Source organism: Cnephaeus nilssonii (genome assembly GCF_951640355.1).
Source record: "Cnephaeus nilssonii genome assembly, chromosome: 1".
In the NCBI taxonomy this organism is placed as follows: domain Eukaryota; kingdom Metazoa; phylum Chordata; class Mammalia; order Chiroptera; family Vespertilionidae; genus Cnephaeus; species Cnephaeus nilssonii.
Window position 1 is genome coordinate 89,162,325 of NC_137072.1, and position 14,450 is coordinate 89,176,774.

The window sequence follows — 14,450 nt, forward strand, 5'->3', positions numbered from 1 at the left end:
AAGTAATAAAGATTACAAATTTTTAATGAAGAATTGTATACTGAGGCAATATTTTAACTTAAAATATACAAACATATATATGTAATATATATATACTAGTGGCCCGGTGCACAAAATTCGTGCATGGGGAGAGGGGATGTCCCACAGCCCGGCCTGCACCCTCTCCAATCTGGGACCCCTTGAAGAATGTCCTACTGCCGGTTTACAGGGATCAGGCCTAAATCAGCAGTCGGACATCCCTCTTGCAATCTGGGACTGCTGGCTCCTAACCGCTCACCTGCCTGCCTGCCTGCCTGATTGTCCCTAACCACCCTGCCTACCGGCCTGCTCGCCCCCAAATGCTCCCCCCCCCGCCAGCCTGATCACCCCCAACTGCCCCCCGTGCCAGTGTGCTCACCCCCAACTGCCCCCCTGCCAGCCTGCTTGCCCCCACCTTCCCTCCCTACTGGCCTGCTTGTCCCCAACTGCCCCCCTGCTGGCCTGCTCACTCCAAACTGCCCCTTCCCCCACTGTCCTGATCACCTCCAACTGACCCCCACTGACGGCTTGCTTGCCCCCAACTGGCCTCCCTGCTGGTCTGCTTACCCCCAACAACCCCACCCCCTACGAGCCTGATCACCCACAACTGCCCTCCCCTTTTGGCCTGTAACCGCCTCTACCTCAGCCCTTCCAGAAGAACATCCGGAAGGTCTCCTGGAAGGTCTCCCAGTCTAATTAGCACATTACCCTTTTATTAGTATAGATAGAGGCTTGGTGCATGGGTGGGGGCCGGCTGGTTGGCCCTGAAGGGTGTCCTGGATCAGGGTGAAGGTTCCCTTGGGGTGTGGAGTGGCCTGGGTGAGGGGCCTGTGGTGGTTTGCAGGCCGGCCACACCCCCATGGGGTGAGGGTCCCCATTGGGGTGGCGTGGCCAGCCTGGATGAGGGGCCAAGGGCTGTTTTTAAGCTGGCCATACCCCCTTCAGGGTGGGGGTCCCCGCTGAGGTGCCTGGCCAGCCTGGATGAGGGACTGATGGCTGTATGCAGGCAGGCCACACCCCCCAGCAGGGATTCTTACTCCATGGGGGCGTGGCCAGGCTGGGTAAGGAGCTGAGGGACATTTTCAGGCTGGCCACACCCCCTTCAGGGTGGGGGTCCCCACTGGGGTGCCTGGCCAGCCCCTCCTTTTTTTCTTTTCCTTTTTTTTTTCAGCATCTCCTTGTGTGGAGGCCAGGGCCAGCTGGAAGCAGGTATCTGGGATTTATTTATCTTCTATAATTGAAACTTTGTAGCCTTGAGTGGAGGCCAGGGCAGGCCAAGGCGGGTGGGAAGCTTAGCTTCCTCCATCGCTGGGGCAACCCAAGCCTCCGGCTTGCTCCAGCTCTGTTTGTTGGGTTAATTTGCATACTTGCTCCTGATTGGCTGGTGGGCGTAGTGGAGGTACAGTCAATTTACATCTTTCTCTTTTATTAGTGTAGATACACACATTAATATAATATACTAGTGGCCTGTTGCAGGAAGATTCCTGCAATAGGGCTTCCTGCTGCGCTCTCCCCCGCCCTGCCTGCTTCCCTTCCTTCTCCCCAACCCGCTGCCTGCTTCCCTTCCTTCTCCCCCACCCCACCTGCTTCTCTTCCTTCTCCCCCACCCCGCTTGCTTGCTTCTCCGCAGCTTCACTCCCTTCTGCAGCCGCTTGGCTTCTTTCCACGCTGTCTTGATATGCAAATTAACTGCCACCTTGGTTGGGTTAATTTGCATACTTATCCTGATTGGCTGGTGGGCGTGGCTTGGGCATAGTGAAGGTGTGGTCAATTTGCATATTACTCTTTTATTAGGTAGGATATGTAATATATATATATATATATATATATATATATATATATATATATAAATTTCATCCAATTTCTGCACAAATTATATTGATAAAGTAGGTTTAGGTTCAATATAAATTATTTTATTACAGAAAAAAACTTTGATTGGTTGATTGATTAATTTTTAAACAAGCAAGGAAGACTTAATTCAAGACACACAGTAGGAGAGACATAAAAGATGGAAGAGTTTTTAAAGCCCTGCATGTTAGTGGAAATGTACTAGGGAACCTTATGTGTGAGACTGCTCAGTGTGATTAGGCCATCTGTGGTTGCTAATTGGCATTGTGGAAGTTAGGGTCTTACCCTCCCTTGGCGACTGGGAGATAAGGCCCTAGCCTTTCTTGATGATCACATTTCAAAGTAATGCCTTCAAGGTCCTTGAGAAAGACATTCCTGGAGGACAGACTTGGGAAACACTCTTTATAAAAGGCCACATCTGCAGAACCTTTAGATATATGTTTTATTTTAATTATCCCCCCCAACTAGGAGATATTTGATGTTGACCCTTTTTACAAGTGAGAAATTTGAGCCTTAAAGAGATTAAGTAAATTGTCAGTGCTCACAGATTGCATGGAGCCCAGCTCTAAATTCCAATGTGTTTATTTGTAAAATGGATAACACCACGTATCTCAGAGAGCTGTGAGAAGGATGAAAAGCTTGTGTTTGTTTATAAAGTGCTGGCTCCACGTGGATCAAAACATCCTCCTTATGTGAATAGCCTTGTGGGCTCTGGCGCCTGAGCACCTTGGTTGGAACTTCTAACTTCTCTACTTTTCAGACATGTGAAGTTGAAGTTACTTACATGCTCTATATCTTAGTTTCCTCATCTATTAAGATGGGGCTAAAATAATACAGCTTATGATTGTCTTAAGGATTAAATGAGCCAATACATGTAAGTCAATTAGAACAGTACTTTAGGACTTCATAAAGTTAAGCTATAATTAATATTGATATGGTCTCCTGACAACTGAATCAATGATTAACTTTATATTCCTCAACTTTGATTTTTTAAATGCTTATAATTAAGTAAATACAGGATGGGGCAAAAGTAGGTGTACAGTTGTGAGTACACAAAACACAGTTTATTCTTGTATTATTTATTAATTATTGTATTATTTTCCATACAAACAACTGCAAACCTACTTTTGCCCCACCCTGTATATTGCAGAATCTACTGTTTGTGGAACTATAGTATATAGTTGGAGAGTATAATCTTTCAAGGTGCCTGCCAGGTGGAGGTAGATATATAACACATTTATTATAAACAAGTAATTCAAAATTGCTCTATATATTTTTAAAAATTTATTTGTTATCTTAAGATAAAATCTGTTCTGCTTTATTTTTTAAATTGTGCAAATTTATTTTAATCCAGAAGTCACTTTAAAATCTTTTGGAAATAGGTAGTATGAACATCTTAAATACTCAGTGATAACATAAGGAAAAAGCATATAATGGCTAGTAATTAAATCACAGACTGAAATGTATTTTTAAAATATCCTTTTCATTTTTTTTTATTCTGCTCGAATTTGAGCTAAACTAAATTGTTTTTCAGTCTTTTTCACAAAAGAATGTATTTGCCGTGCTTGGATGTCAGGTGTTTCAAAAGCCTTACAGAATGGATGCAGTGGCTTTCAAGAGCTTATAGAGAGGGACAGCCACCAGCACAGGTGCTACACTCAGGGCAGAGACATTTTGGTTCTCACACCATTTGCCATCAGGCTGGGATTGAAGTAGGCATTAAAGACACAGGGACACAGTGTATCTTTTTCAAGAACCTCTCTCAAGCATCCACTTACCCTGCTTCTGGTGTGGTCACCCTTGAGCCTTAAAATAAAAAGAAAAGGAAAAAAACTCAAGGATGACAACAACAAAAAGAAAACATGAATTATAGCTTGGTATTCTTACAGGTTTATTGAATAATTTAGGTGCTTCAAAGTCTTTAAATGACTACTTGTTATAATTTGTCATTTTTCAGTTTGTGAATCTGCATTTTCTCTATGTGTTTGGGGGTCTCCTTGCTTCATCTGTTTGAGTTTTCACTTAAATAACTGAAATTCCATTTTTTAACTTATTCTATAGTTAACCTCTTTTGTCTGTTGTATTTTTAGTTTCTCAGATGCTGTGGACCCTAACTCCTCCTCTTACTCCCTATCCCTACCTGGTTCTTTCCTCATAATTACTCTCCTGTCATGGCCAATCTTCTGAAAAAGCACATAAATTAAATGAATTTTCATCAAAGTATTCCACAGCCTTAGTGAAACCACTCTTACACAAGGGGGATAACAATTTACTAATTATCAAATACACTGGCATTTTCTTGGTCTCATCCTGCTCAGCTTTCATTTGGGTATTTAACAAATAGTTGTGAACTCTGTTCCATGAACTATGCATTTCATGAATGACTGAGGACAACTGAGATTGGTGAACAGGGAAGAAGGGAATTCCTGCATTTATGAATATTGGGGGATATTTTAAGGGGGGGGGGATAAAGGTTGGGGATTTATTTTTGGTAAGACAGGCTTTTCTTTTGGGGGTGACATTTGAGCTAAAAACTGAAATTTACCAGATGATTTGGGGAAAGAGAATCCCAGAAAAGTGATGGACAAAGGGCCCTGAGGTATGGAAGAGCAGGACATTTTGTAGTAACTACAAGAAGAAAACCTTTGGGGCTATTTGTCTTTCTTGTCCTTGTGAAATCTTGTCAACCTTGGTTTAAGGACTTAGATCTCTGCAGGTTCTCTGACTCTGATTATTTTTTTTCTTTCATTCTCCAACTTGACTTCCATGCTGGCATCTTCCTTCCAGGTGAGGGGAAGAATAAGAAGTGGACCACACTAATATCAATGTGATTTTTAATTCATGCTCTCCCTGTGCCCTAAGAATAAATGATCCATAAAGACAGAGGGGGGGTGGGGTGGGAAAGAAGTGGACCATAAATACTTTGCTGGGTGTTTAATATCTCAAAAAGACCTGAATTTTATTAAAAAAAATCAGAAAATTCAAGGAATAAAGTGTACAATGTTAAGCCAAGGAAAAATTCAATGTTTGAGTAAGACAGGGTTTTACACTCGCAGGGCTTACAGTCAAACATCTGTCACTGTCATTGGCCCAGATTGAGTTTTCCATGCTCAGAGCGCAGTACAGTGGGTTAGAACCACTGTAGTTGAATACTTACACTTAAGATGTGGTCCTGGAATCTCAGGCCCCACTGTAGACACATAGCACTACAAACTCAAAATATGCATTTTTACAAGTCCCCAAGAAGATTTACACACACATACAAAGCGAACCCACAAAAATAGATAACAAATTTGTGGTTGCCAAATTTGTGGGATGAGGATGAGGGAAATTAATGAAAGTGGCCAATTGGTGGAAACTTCTAGCTATAAAATAAGTAAAAAACTGAGGATGCAATGTACAATACTGTTTGAACATTGCTATGAGAGTAGATTTTAAATGTTCCCATCACAAGAAGAAAAATTGTAACTATGTAAGATAATGGATGTCAACTAAACTTATAGTAATTATTTTACAATATAGACATATATCAAATCATTATTTAGTATGCCTTAAACTAATACAATGTTATATGTCAATTGTGTCTCAATAAAACTGAAAGAAAAAAAACACACCCACACACTAAAGTTTGAGAACTAGTGGAATTGGGAATCACACTAGCTGGGGTTCCACTTCTTATTAACTTTGTGGCCTTGTTCAGCTTAATCTCTCAGAATTTTAGTTCCATATCCTTTCTCTTTTGTTCTCAAAAGAATATATTCATTGTGCTCTGAAGTAGGGAGATTTAAAAGCCTTTGGAAATGGTTGTGATGACTTTCAAAAGTACATATGGAAGAAAAGTGCTGACAATGATCAGGTTTGTTGGAAAGATGAAAAGAGATAATATGTCACAAGATATTAGCACATATTATATATTCTATATAATAAAAGCCTAATATGCTAAGTGTCTGGTCGCCTGTTCAACCAATCAAAGTGTAATATGCTAATGATATGCTAAGGCCACTCAACCACTTGCTATGTCATGCACTGACCACCAGGGGGCAGATGCTCTGACCAGGTTAGCTTGCTGCTGGGGTATGGCCCATTGGGACTGAGCAAGATGGGCTGGACACGCCCTGGAGTCCTCCCATGGTCCCTCCCTGGCTGGCCAACCTCCCGCGTCCCTCCCCAGCCCTGATCATGCACCAGTGGGGTCCCTCGGCCTGGCCCGTGCCCTCTTGCAATCTGGGCTGATGGACACCCCCCACCCCCCAAGTGCACAAATTCCATGCACCGGGCCTTCAGTTGGTTTATAGTATTGTACAATATGTGATAGGTATGCTTCTCTTGTTTACCAAAACCATTACAAATTCACCATCAATTGAATTAATTTGTATAAAGTGGAACAGGGTTAGCAGGGAATATGTGGGCAGTACTTACTATCTTAGCTGTTGAGTAAGCTGCCAGAAGATGTATCATATGACACATTCAATTATTTTCATAACTAAATTTCCCCAAAGATGGCTCCAAATGCTTTTTTTCAGAGAAATATTATCAGGCATCTTCACACTATTCTACTTACTGAACCTAGTAAAGGTAGCATATCATATAGGAATTCAAAGTTACCTCTAATTGAACTATTTGTTCTGGCTTTATCCTGCTGAGGAGGGAGAATAGACCAAGGTGGCCTGAAGTGCTTTCATGTATTTTCCAATGCAATTGTCTTAGATCATGAATTCCAACATAGCTGCTTCTTACCAAAGATGGGCTACTGGGCAGCAGTGAAAGGCTTAAGGCTGTCTCCATCTTTGTGTTACAGTGTCGTGTAACAGTGCCTGGGATCTCACTGCATTAATAAAACAACACAACAGGCTGATTCAAGGAAAAAAATATTTATTGAGTACCTACAGTTCCAGAAACTCTGTTAGGTCCTAGGGAAAGAAAGATGAATAAGACCAGCTATTGTACCTTCGGGAACTCATAATCTAAGGTAGTATAAGAGGCAGACTCTGAGTACATGGAGAAAAATGCCTAGCTCCTTAATAAAATTCCTGTTTAGAAGTATGTGTCAGCTACTAGAAATCCAAAACAGCCTCAGCCTTCCTGCATTCCATCCTGCACTCTGTCCCCAGAAAGCGCCTTGTTGAAAACAATTCTGAAATAGACATGAGCCTATTTTCTAAACTTGGATTGCTCATCACTGCCATAACATTATGTATAAGGATCCCACTAGGCTTATAGGTTTGATTCCTGTACCTGGCATCCATGTACTATATTCTCCATCCATTGCAAGACTGACTCCCCAGCTTTGCTCTAGTGATATTTTTAAAAACACTCCTACCAATTAGTTCTTTGCTTTGTAAAACTGAATAGAATCAACAAGGTCCCTATTAAAATACCAATGACATATTTTACAGATCTAGAAAAATATTCCAGAAACTTATATGGAACAAAAAAGACCCTAAATAGCCTCAGCAATCTTGAGAAAGAAGAACGAAGTTGGAGGGATCATAATACCAGAAAATCAAACTAATACTAGAATGCCATTATAATCAAAACAGCTTGGGACTGCCATAAGAACAGGCATATAGATCAATGAAACAGAACAGAGAGCCCAGAAATCAATCCATGCCTATATGGTCAATTAATATTTGACAAAGGAGGCAAAAGTATGCAATGGAGTGAAGACAGTTTATTCAATAAATGGTGCTGGGAAAATTAGACAGGTACATGCATAAAAATGAAACTAGATCACCAACTTACACCATACACAATAATAAACTCAAAATAGATAAAAGACTTAAATATAAGTCACAAAACCATAAAAATCCTAGAATAAGACATAGGTAGTAAAATCTCAGACATATCTCATAGCAATATTTGCTAATATATCTCCTAGGGCAAGGAATACAAAGGGGGAAATAAACAAATGGGACTACATCAAAATAAAAAGCTTTTGCACAGCAAAAGAAACCATCAAAAAAAATGAAAAGGAAACACACTTATGGGAGAACATATTTGTCAATGATGCATTTGATAAGGGATTACTTTCCAAAATATATAAAGAACTTGTACAACTCAACATCAGGAACACAAACTATCCAATTAAACAATGGGCAAAGGATTTGAGTCACCTTTCCAAAGAGGACATACAGATAGCCAATAGACATATGAAAAACTGATCAGCCCTGGCTGGCATGGCTCAGTTGATTAGGCATCATTCCGTGTACTGAGAGGTTGCTGGTATGATTCCCAGTTGGGATAAATGCCCAAGTTGCAGGCTCAATCTCCAGGAGGAGGCATGCATGGGGCAATGGATTTATGTTTTGCCTTCTCATGGATGTTTCTCTCTTTTCCCTTTCTCTCCCCCTCTCTCTAAAAATCAATAAAAATATGTTTTTTTTAAAATGCTCAACATCACTAATCATCAGAGAGATGCAAATTGAAACCACAATGAGATATCATCTCACATCTTCCAGAATGGCTACCATCAATAAATCAACAAACAGCAAGTGCTGGTGAGGATGTGGAGAAAAGGGAACCCTTGTGCACTGTTGCTGGGAGTGCAGACTGGTACAGCCATTGGAAAACAGGATGAAGTTTCCTCAAAATATTAAAAATGAAACTGCCTTTTGACCCAGTGATCCCACTTCTGGGAATATATACTTAGAACACCAAAACACCAATCACAAGGAATATATGCACCCTATGTTCATAGCATTGTTTACAATAACCAAGCTCTGAAAACAGCCAAGTGCTTATCAGTACATAGGTGGATAAAAAAGCTGTGGTACATTTACACAATGGAATACTACATGGCTGTACTAAGGAAGGAACTCTAACCTTTTGTGACAGCATGGATGGATCTGGAGATTATAATGCTAAGTAAAATAAGCCAGTCAGAGAAAGACAAATGCCATATGATCTCACTAATATGTGGAATCTAATGAACAAAATAAACTGACGAACAAATTAGAACTAGAGACATGGATACAGACTGACAGATGTCAGAGGGGAGGGAGGTGGGGCAGATGGAATAAAAGAAGGTGAAGAGAATATCCAAAGAACATATATACATAGCCCATGGGCACAGACAGCAATGTGGTAAGGGTCAGAGGGCGGGGTCTGGGTGGAGAGGAGGAAAATGGGGAACATCTATAATAATCTATAATAATAAAAGCATAATATGCTAATTAGACCAGACAGCTGAACAACCTTCTGGACGACCTTCTGGATGAAGCCCGGGCTACAAGGGCTGAGGCAAGCCACCGCAGCTGCAAGGGCCAAACCCCTTGCACGAATTTTGTGCATTGGGCCTCTAGTCTTTAATAATGTCAACAATGAAAATACAATTTAAAAAGTTTTGAGAGATGTGCTCGGTGTTGGTGCCAAAGGATTTGAGAAGACATTCAATTAAGCACGTGGGAACCTTCTGGAAAAGCTATATATAACCAGCCATGACCACTTTTGAACGTCACTTGATGGTTTCACTTGGTTAAGTATAGTATAGCCAGGGTACTCCTCCATGAGACATCTGAACACAAGGACCATGCTCCAAAGAAAAGAGAATCTGTTGCTATTACCTTAAAGGAATTCTGCCCCAGGACTAAGGAGCTGGGAATTGTGTGCCAATTTTTTAACACTGTTTCCATTCTTTGAGATAACTTATTTTTTAAATGGGGTCCATAACTACCATTTATTGAACTCTTACTATTTGCTAGATGCTTTACCTACAATACATAATATAGAAGTCCTGTGACGTAATTGGTGTTATTAGCATATTCAGATGAGAAAACTGAAGTGCTATAAGATTGATTCTGAAGTTTTGCAGGTAATAAGAACTACAATTCGAGTACACTTGTGTACGATTCCATTATTCCACTTACTAATACACTATTTTTTACAAGGGGAGTGAGCAGTGGATGGTTCTATATATCTTATGTCAGGAAGTTTAAATATTGACCTTTAGATTTGAAGCTGAAATTTAATTCATTCCATTATATGACTGATTTCACATAAGCTGTGACCTTTTACTTCATGGTGTGGAGGTGGTATAAACAATTTTCCAAGAGCAGTAGTTTTAGTTCTTTCTAAGAATTTATTTTGAAGGAAGCAAAAAGACTAACAGAAGGAAGGTCACCTTTTTCTGGGAAGACCAGAGGAGAGCTATGGTAACCTACTGCCTGTGAATAATCTCCTGAGGAGGTGTGTAGTGGAAAAATTGAAAGATTTTGTTAACTTTTATGTTCCAAGGAGTGGACATTTTAATAAAAGCACAGAAATGAGCTATGAGAAAATAACTCCATTGCAAAAAGAAATTACAAATATAAGCAGAACAATCCTGAAGCACCATAAAAATAAACTAAATATAAATCTAATACCTATTTTAGAGGAGGGGAAGCAAGTATGGTAGGTCTGTTGCCTTGTAACCCAAGCTATGGCTCAGGAAGAAATAAGAAGTGAGACACATAACCATGGTATAACAAAGTAATAATTTTGTGGTAACAAGGTGGACCTCTAAGTCCTGACCTACTCTTCAACTACTCTAAAAGATGTAATATTCAAAACTCCTGCATGTCTGGGATGCTCTGATCTCATAATTACCTTCCTCAGTCAGGACCATCAAGGCCACCAAACTGCAGGTGTATCATTGTGAAGGTTAAGGGAGGCCTCTGGGAGCCATGGCCACTCATGCCATCTTGTATCCTTAAGTGTTGCAGATCAAGGAGCAAGGCCAAGTCAATGTAACCACAGCTGAGTTATCATTTTATCTGACCCTTGAACCTGAATTCCTGAATTGGCTTCTGTAGTCTGATGTAGCTCCTGGGAGTATAAGAGAAGTTGTTAAAAGGAAACCAATTAAATTGGGCAAAGGACTGAGCTGAGCAGGGCTTGGCATTGCTTCAGTGTAGTGTTCAAAAGCTGTTCTACCACTAATGCTCATGACTTACAGTGAGGTGAAGTAAGACAAGATGAAAAAAACCCAAAATTTTTATTGACTTTTTTAAGGAAATCCAATCATTCCTCTATCCATCCAACCATTCATTCATTCATCTAGCCATTCACTTATTCAAAAACAATATTACATGTTTACAATATACCCATTCTTAGAGAAATTTATAGCATAGAGTCTTTGCCCTTACAAATCTGATAATCTATTGAGACATGAAACATCCTCACAAGACAGATGAAAGGTGTGGTAGTTATGACTAATGACTAAAACAATGACTGTTTTGGTAGAGTGATGGGCTTAGAGAGAGAGTGAATGATGAAGAGTGTTTTTCTCGAATGTTATCTTCTGTCCAGGAATGGAAAAAAAGCAAATAGATTATCAGAGTGATGAAGGCCTTCTGGAAATGAGAGAAGCTCTTAAAGTACACTGGGAACCACATTATTTGTAGCCAACCATCACATCCTGACTGAACAGGAGTCTAAGGTGGGTGAACTGGGAAGGGACTAAGACCTGGAATAACTATTGAGAGCTTGTGGAGGATAGATGATGATATTAAAATAAAAAAGCAGGTAGACCAAGTGTACAGTTTCTTGTATGCTTTGGATATAAATGAAGCGGGAGGTCAAGGAACTAAAAAGTTAAGTGCCCCATACTATTATTTATTTAGATACAGAATTCATTGAATTGAAGATAAAATAAGATGAGACAAAAATGGAGTTATATGAATTGTATAGAAAGGCAGCTATTACTTCTTGGCGATGCAAAGCAACAGCGGCAGTGATTGAAAGAGGGTGGTATAGATAGATATCAACATTTCACTTATATGTGGAATATAAAACTGAGCCTTGTGGACACAAGCAACAGTGTGTGGTTGCCAGAGTAAAGAGGGTGGGGGTGCTGGGTGATGAGGGGTGCCTAACATATGCCTAACATATGGTGATGGACGATAATTTGATTTTGGGTGATGGGCATATGATGCAATATACAGATGATGTATCATAGTAATGTACATTTGAAACTTAAGTGATCCTATTAACCAATGTCACCCCAATCAATTTAGCAGAAAATACAAGTTAGAAACAAAACAAAACAAAAAAACAGAGTGACTTGTTTAGAAGCAGCAATTGAGAAAAAGGATGATTTTACATAGCACTTCACTTCCAAACTTTGGTAGAACAAGTCATAGTAGGGCTCTGTGGTAGAAATAAATGGATAGAGAGTGCTTTTAGATGCGCAGCAGATCACATGTCCAGAAAGAATGTGGATGAGAAAAAACAACTTACATTTTTTGCAACAACTTTTGTATTATGTACAAGAACAACATTAAAAGTTTAACAAGCGAGGACCAGAGAATTGTAACAGAATTCTACTTTAAATCTACTTACTATGGAATGAAATAAGATTTTATTTTCTGAGTCAAATAATGTTTCCTATGAACATAAGAAACAAAAAGTCTTTCTTTCTAAATATCAAGGGAACTCTATAACATGGGTGTTACCACTTGTTAAAAATTAAAGCATTTGCTTATAATTTTTTTAAAAAGAAAATATTTCTGATTCTTTATTTGAAAATTTTAATGTCATGCTTTATTTTCTGTAGTGTGAAACCATAAATCTCTACTTCTAATGCGTTCCTGCACCAACTATCCTGGAGTTTAATAGGCATTACATTAATAGTAATCAATATCATACATGATTATCACCCTCCCTCCCCGCAAAATACTCTAGAAATCTCTTTCACAATTGTCAGGGATATCCGAGGAAAAGTCTCACGTGTTACCTATGAACCAGTTCTTTTAACTTCCAACACAACAAGGTCACTCACTTTTGGATGCAAAGTTACTAGTCTTCTAGTCATAGGATCTAAGCAAATATGGGGACTCAAACTAAGTCTTCTGTGCTCCCAATTTACACGTGTGTGCCAAGTTACTGCTCTGGTTGGGGCCACTATCCTAGTTGCATTATGCTGTAGAGACAAGGAAAAAGGTTGGAAGCTTGGCCATCCAATCAGGGTCAGAGTCCTGAACTATATATCTTTATACCAGATATGGGTATAACCACTCCCCTCTGCAGGTTTGAGGCTGAAGCTTTCACAATCCTGCCCTACAATGAGGTCACTGACGTTTGCATTATCTCAGCATGTTTGTAGGAGTAATTTTCCTTGGAAGATGAGCTAATAAACAAAATTTACCAAACACACAGAGAAAATAAATACTGTGAAATCTTACACTTGAGAAAACAGTAATCATAATAATAACAGTCATAATAGCAGCTATTCATAAGCACCAATTATGTACCAGGCATTGTACTAAATGCTTCACATATATGTCTCATTACTGTCCTAACAACCCTAAGAGATAGACACTATTATTATTTTTGCCTTCTTATGACTGAGGAAACTGAAAGACTGCTACATTAAGTAACTATTCAAGAGAAGAAAGGCAGTAGGCTATGCAGCCAGAATTAGAACTCTAGTATCCAATTCAGTGTTCATGCTCTTAGAATCCTATGCTGCTGGGTGATAGATGGAGTGGAACACAAGAAACAAGACACTTCACTCTTTTTGTCCAAATGGTAGCAGCTTCCTGTTTTTTTGTTTAACTAATTTTAAATTTTTGGTTATAACAGCATTTTGTCGTAACCATACATTGTATGTAGTGGTTTCTCAATAGTATTTATAGAGTGAAGGATTATTGCAGGCTCTTTGCAATAAGCAGGGGCATGGTCACCTCAGAGGCCAAAATCATTTAATTAGAATGACCTCACCCTCCTCGGTATGGCTCAGTTGTTGGAGCATTGGCTCATGCACCAAAAGGTGGCAGGTTCAATTCCTGGTCAGGGCATATACCCAGGTGGCGGTTTCAATGCCTTGTTGGGGCACGTGCAATGTTTCTCTCTCGCATCGATGTTTCTCTATCTATCTATCTATCTATCTATCTATCTATCTATCTATCTATCTATCATCTATCATCTATCTATCTATCATCATCATCTATCTATTCATCTATCTATCTATCTATCTATCTATCTATCTATCTATCTATCTATCATCTATCTATCTATCTATCTATCTATCTATCTATCTATCTATCTATCTATCTATCATCTCTATCTCCTTTTTCCCCCCTCCCTCTCCCTTCTTCTCTCTAAAATAAAATAAAATAAAATAAGATAAGATAAAATAAAATAAAACAAATTACCCCTGACTTTGCCCGGCACACTAGTAGAGGTGGCCTGGTATTCTAATTCCAGAAGTAGTTCCCTGTCAATTTTCTTACCTGTGATTCCTGTGATTTTGTTCCTAACTCCCCGCTAGCACAATAAGGAGGTTCCACTCTTGCAGTGGAGGGAAAATACAGGATATACAAAAGTAAGACAACACAACCTATGTTTCAGATACTCATCAGTGTCTCTGGTTTATAGAGGAGAATTAATATCCCCTTATATCCCAAACCTTAACTTGAATTCATGATCTTATCTTAATGGATGGATCCCAAAGTCCCAGTGGATGCACCATGATTTGGAGTCTAGGGTTCTGTGATTCCAATGCCCATTCTTGTCCCCCTAATAGAGTTAGGAAAAGGGAACAGGTAAATGCATAGACTGGTGAGCATTTAGGTGACTCTTCCCAAATTTGTAACTGTAGTTGCTGA

General features: G+C 39.6%; 1 protein-coding gene across 1 annotated transcript in view; it reads right to left on the minus strand.

The window, feature by feature from the left end:
- Positions 1–14,450, minus strand: part of GABRB1 (gamma-aminobutyric acid type A receptor subunit beta1) — a gene marked incomplete at its 3' end in the record, with an annotated part of 364,005 nt that overhangs the window by 175,132 nt on the left and 174,423 nt on the right. The window lies entirely within an intron of this gene.